The following is a 6,245-nucleotide window of genomic DNA, read 5'->3' as shown; positions in this document are numbered from 1 at the left end:
ATTTCATTCCTATTAAAAAATTTTATAACAACAATGTCAGAGAGTCCATCCTCCAAGCTGGCCCCAGATTTACAGTGTATACATGCATCCAGGGATTCTTCCCAGTGCAGTGCTCAGTTCTTTATTACAGCATTTGATATCTCTTCCAAGCCTCAAGAGCCCTTGTATCTCAGTATTCAGATTTCCTGTTAATTAGTCTTGATCACTTTATCCTTTGATGCTCTTGATATATGTTTGTCTCAGCATTTTACGTAATTTCCCTACAACCCTATATGCACACACATAGCACTTAAAATTTCTCGTTTAATACAGTCTCTTTGGATCAGTGTACTTGACTTTAATTTCTTTCTTTTTGCTCATCAAACACATTATTGACAGCAAAGGTCTTTTTCATTTTCTATGCAAATGCTAAATAAGTGACTGGTTTGATCAAGGCAAGCAACTAGCAATGACATTTTACAGGCGCTTCCACCTTCTCAATTTGTTTATATTTTATATTTAAATTGCATCAAGTTATGTTAAGAGATGAGAGATGTTAAAAAAGTCAAATTTTATCTAGATGTCATTGTAAATTACATATTAATAACTTGCTTGAAGAATGTCAGTCCAACCAATTTCATACATTTGTTCTTCATTATGACAATCTCTTCTAAGCATTTTTACTTCAGTTTAGTTTAATGGATGGCCTGTAGCTTGAACCTTATTTATCAAGTGTAGCCTCCACATTTTGTTTCTGTAAACAGCTGTTTTTGTAACTGGATAGATAATGTGGCACAGGTAAGAGAGTAGGCAATTAAGGCAGTAGGTGGGGTGTGAAATTCAAACTTTCATATAGCATCACTATGGTATTATAAATTACAACACTATAAGACAGAATAAAATGGAATTCATTAAATTAGCACAATTGGAAACAAAATACTGTAAATGAGCCAATTTAAAGGTGTGGGAGAGGTATTTTGATAACCATGTTTCTTTGAGACTACATTTAACTTCAAACTTTTCCTATCAGCTTGCCCTAGAGAACACTGGTTAGCAAACAACATCGACCACCTCTTCAACCCAGTCCTTGAGCAGCAGTACTGCTTGTGTTCTCCAACATGTGCAGAGAGCAAGATACTGTTTTAATACAGATGCAATAAACTCATACACTTTATTACAGTATATGACTCCTTTTAAAGTTGCTGTTGATACTGCTTATACCACTGAGAATCAACAACCTTGCAGCTCCACCACCGTTGTCAAGTTTTTTTATGCTTTATATAACACAGGCAGCCGCAGCACTCAAACCAAAACAAGCTGATTTGGTGCCACATGGCAAGGTTAGAATAAAAAAACACAATATCAAGTTGCAAAGGCATGACAATGTAAAACCTTTATACTTAAATAGACTAAATGCTCCTTTGCATTTCTTCGCTTTGCTTTCTCCCGCATCTGTTGCTTTCTTGATTGCAGTTCGCATATAATAAGTAGTTGTCACACAAAATGTTGCTTTGTGAAGAGACATTTGTTTTGGTAACCACTGACAGTGATGTAATTTTTGCAAATATGTAAAAAGTATCACTCTTTGAAAAACAGTATCTTATTCATACTTAAACACACTCACACTGATGTTTAATTAATCCCATAAGAAATGGTTAATATTTTGTCCCCACATAAACAAATAGCTCAGATCATTCATTCAAAAGGATGGTAGTATAACACTGTTGACTTTCATCCTGCAATGATGGTTTGACTTTTAAGACCAGAATATTAACACAGTCTGAGGTGGAACAGTACTGCTATAATTATCTTAAGTTTATTTGAAGATAACCATTTAGTCCACACTGTCCAAAGCTTGAGACCACTAGATGCCTATGAACACGCTACTAACAACTACTTTTTTTGATACTTACCATCACTCATCAAATATGGAAGCAATCACTCCTTGTTGATAACCCAAACATGACATTTCTGTGTCTAAAAGTTTAGCCTGCATCGCTTTTCTTTACACATTTCATGGTTGAGATGCCAGTAATAATTACTGTAACCAAATCAGCATTTCTGAATGTTAAGCAGAATTACACTGAATGAATAAAGAAGCTATGTAATTAAAAGCTGTTTAATTTTTATTGTTAAATTCACAACCACCACTGATATTGGACAACACCTTGGTGCTTATTATGTAAATGGGCCACTTTTATTATAGCTAATTAGCTGCCACAGGAGTAATTGTGTTTTGATATGTGGACTCTCAGCAGATTTATGTGATGTCAGCTGCTCTGAGCTCTGCCAGCTTTGTGGCCTTCGTGTCAACCAAACTAACTGCCTGACTAAGACAATACTAAACAGGATGGCGAGTGTGTCCTCTCAGGTTCCTTGCTAGGCAACAGTCAGAAAAGTTGCTCCAGGACTAAATTAGCAAATATAAAACTATAGAACAGTGCAGCAAAGATCACTATGTGCTGTGTGTATTTTCCCCTGTATAATTTTCATTTTTATAAAATGCTAGTCAGTGACTGTCAAAACTACAATTAAATATTTTTAATTGCTTATAAAACAAATACTTTTATAATTTGTAGTATATCACTTAAAATTGTAAGGAGGCAGAGTGCAGAGACAGGGAAAATAGGAGGTTGGACTTCAGTTCTTTGGGATTTATTTACAGTACATGAAACTTCAAACAGGCTTACATGGGTTCCTGGCAAAGTCCAAAACAAAGGTTGTGTTCCATGAAAGTGGCAAAAATCCAAACAGTGTAAATGATCAACTGAATAATACACAGCACAGGGGAACAGGCACAACACTCTGCACATGACTAGGACAAGATAAGGACTGAATAAAAGTGAGCGCATTAAATACAGGGGTAAACAGCAGTGGCAGTTCTAGACCAATTTTATTAAGGGGGCCAGGCTAGGGCCATTTGTTTTGTTTGAGGGGCACATTCAATCTGGGACAAAAGAGACAAAAGCAATGTTCAAGCTATCAAAATGTCTTGTTCAGTATATAATGTAATGTTTTAATATATTTCAGTAACTTACAGTTATTGTTTCAGTAACAGGATCTTTTCAGTAACTTAGTTACAGTTTTATAAAATTACATTATATCCATTAAAGGATTAGACAGAAACTGGGAGGTAGAGATGACACGGAGGTGGAGATGACACGGTGAGCGTTTGTGTAATCTCGTGAGACTTGGTGCAATTCAAAAATGGCAGCGCGAAGCTAAACAAACATTTCATTAAACAAACAATCCGCCAATTTTAAGCCAATTAACCTGGATCCTGGACAGACGCCGAGTCCTGTTCCCGATAAGAAAGAAGCTTACTGGAGAAGGATCACGGTCTGTCATCGCGGTGGATAAACTTTAGGTTGATTGAACAGGTGAACTGTATCACTATGCGATCATTTTTTACCCCCTCTCAGTTAATTACTCCATGACATATGGCAGGTTAATAGTTATAAAATACAGTGCACGTCTCAACAGTATACTGTGGTTATCTGACTAGACTGTCCGACAATGTTTTGTGTATTTTCCTCTGTTTTTTTTTGTCTCTTTTGTTAATGTTTACACGTCGATCAGCTGCGCTATTTTCATACTGTTTAATTCACAAACAGTCGGGCACACCGCTAGCATACACACGCAGGCGCATACAACATGAACACATATACACACACCACACACAATGATACAACACACACACTGCACACACTAGCCTACACCACATCCTTTAGTTGAATGATGACCACACTTAAGCTCACCTCTTGGAATGTACGTGGAATTGGTTCAAGGGAAAAGACCATCTAAATAATCTGCAAGCAGACATTGTCCTACTACAGACTCATTTACCCAAGACAGCAGATAAACTAACCTCACCACAGTTTCCTCACTCGTACTCAGCCTGTTATAACTCAAAACAAAGGGGTGTCACCATTATGATAAATAGAAAAACACGCTTCAATCATAATACCACTACTATTGATCCAGAGGGTCGATTTATTATTGTTAACATTTCGATCCAAAAAACCCAAATGTTGATGACCGCTCCTTTTTTCATGCTTTCTTCAACTCACACTTTGCTCACTCAGACACAGCTCTTATATTAGGAAGGGACTTCAACATGGTATGTAATCCAGCAGTTGGCAGGCTGGTGGCAGGTGGTCACCGTATTTGGAAATCAACAGACATCCTTAAACAATACATGAGCGATTTTGGTCATTGCGATGTTTGGCGTTCTCACCACCCCACTCTTAGACTCTTAGAGAACATACCTTCTTTTCACCAGTCCACCACTCATATTCTTGCCTTGACAATTTTTTGGATAGCAGCTCAATTGTGACAGACATTTCCGACACTCAGATTCACCCTATCGCTATCAGTGATAATGCACCGGTTTCTATCACTCTTACTAAAAAAAGGGTTACACGGCCAACTAGAAGTTGGAGATTTAATGCATCATTGCTTAAAGACCTAGATTTTATTTGTTATTTCAAAAAGTGGAGTGGGCAATATATATGGAAACTAATGACCTGCCAGGAACCTCGCCATGTCTTCTTTGGGAGGCAGCAAAAGCAGTCATGAGAGGTAAAATAATCTCCTATTCATCATACAAAAAAAAGAAAGAGAGATCTTGTGAATTAGAGCTAGAACAAAAAATAAAAACATTAGAAACTACCCTTGCTGTCTCTCCACAGGAACACATGCTGAATGATCTGAGAAAATCAAAACTTGAATTAAATGAAATTATTAATAAAAAGACCCAATTTCAGTTGCAAAGACTACGCTTGGAGAACTTTGAACATGGCAATAAATCCAGCAGATTCTTAGCCAGCCAACTGAAATTGAATAAAGAAAAAATAACAATTTCCTTCTTAAAGGACTCAGCTGGGAATCTGACTTATAACCCAGAAGAAATCAACAATGCATTCAGAGATTATTATAAAAACTTGATCCAAAAATTGATCCATCTAGCTCTAACATCAATGCATTTCTGAACAATATAGATTTGCTAGATTAGATGATGAACAGATCAGGGCTCTGGATTCACCTGTTTCAATGGCTGAACTCCAGGAAGCTCTCTTACATATGCCGAATAATAAAGCCCCTGGGCCAGATGGTTTTCCGGCTGAATTCTACAAGGAATTCTGGGAAATACTTGCGCCCACATTCTATGGATGGTTATGCAAATTAGGGGTACTTGCATGTTGCCTCCAACAATGAGATCTGCTAATATCAGCCTGTTCCTTAAACCAGACAAAGACCCCACACTCCTGTCCAATTATCGCCCAATATCACTTATTAACGCAGATCTTAAAATGATCTGCAAAACCCTAGCAAGAAGGCTAGAGAAGGTCACTCCTGGTATAATACACGCTGACCAAACTGGATTTATTAAGGGCAGGCACTCCACCAACAATACACGCAGGCTACTTAACGTAATAGACTATGCCACTATTCATAACATGGAAACTACAGTTGTTTCTTTAGATGCAGAGAAAGCATTTGACAGAGTAAAGTGGAAATTTCTATTCACTACTTTATATAAATTTGGATTTGGAAACTCTTTCATAGATTGGATTAAAATCTTATACAGTTCCCCAAGAGCTTCTGTCAAAACAAATGATCATACTTCTCCATGCTTTAGTCTCCAGAGGGGTACCAGGCAGGGTTGCCCACTCTCTCCCTCGCTATTTGCTATTTTTATAGAACCTCTAGCAGCTGCTATCAGACAAAATAATAATATTAAAGGAATTCAAACAGAAAATATACACCACAAGATAAGCCTTTATGCAGATGATGTATTACTTTTCCTCCTAAACTCACAAACTTCTCTTCCTGAGACAATTGCACATAGATAAATTCTCATCCATCTCAGACTACTCCATTAACTGGAGTAAATCCATAGTTTTACCTGTAAAGTGTGATTTCCAGAGTATATCCACCACACCGCTAAAGTCTGGGAATATTAAATATCTGGGTATCAATATTTCCTCCAGGCTGTCCGAACTGACATGGCTAAACTACACGCCTTTACTTAAATCAATAGAGGATGACCTTGTACGGTGGACATCATTACCTATATCACTCATGGGAAGAGTCTCCACCATAAAAATGATGGTCCAACCTAAAATCAATTACCTGTTTTCAATGTTACCCAGCAAACCCTCTGCTGTCTGGTTTAAATCACTGGACTCAAACGTCTCAAAATTGTTGTCGAAAAATAAACCCCCACGAATCGAGTTTAAAAACTATGCAAAAGCAAAAGACTG

Source organism: Micropterus salmoides, unplaced genomic scaffold, assembly GCF_014851395.1.
Source record: "Micropterus salmoides isolate LMB-PRFRI ecotype aquatic unplaced genomic scaffold, ASM1485139v1 Ms_hic_scaffold_22, whole genome shotgun sequence".
Lineage (NCBI taxonomy): Eukaryota > Metazoa > Chordata > Actinopteri > Centrarchiformes > Centrarchidae > Micropterus > Micropterus salmoides.
The sequence above is the reverse complement of the archived record's forward strand: the minus strand, read 5'-3'. Positions refer to the sequence as shown.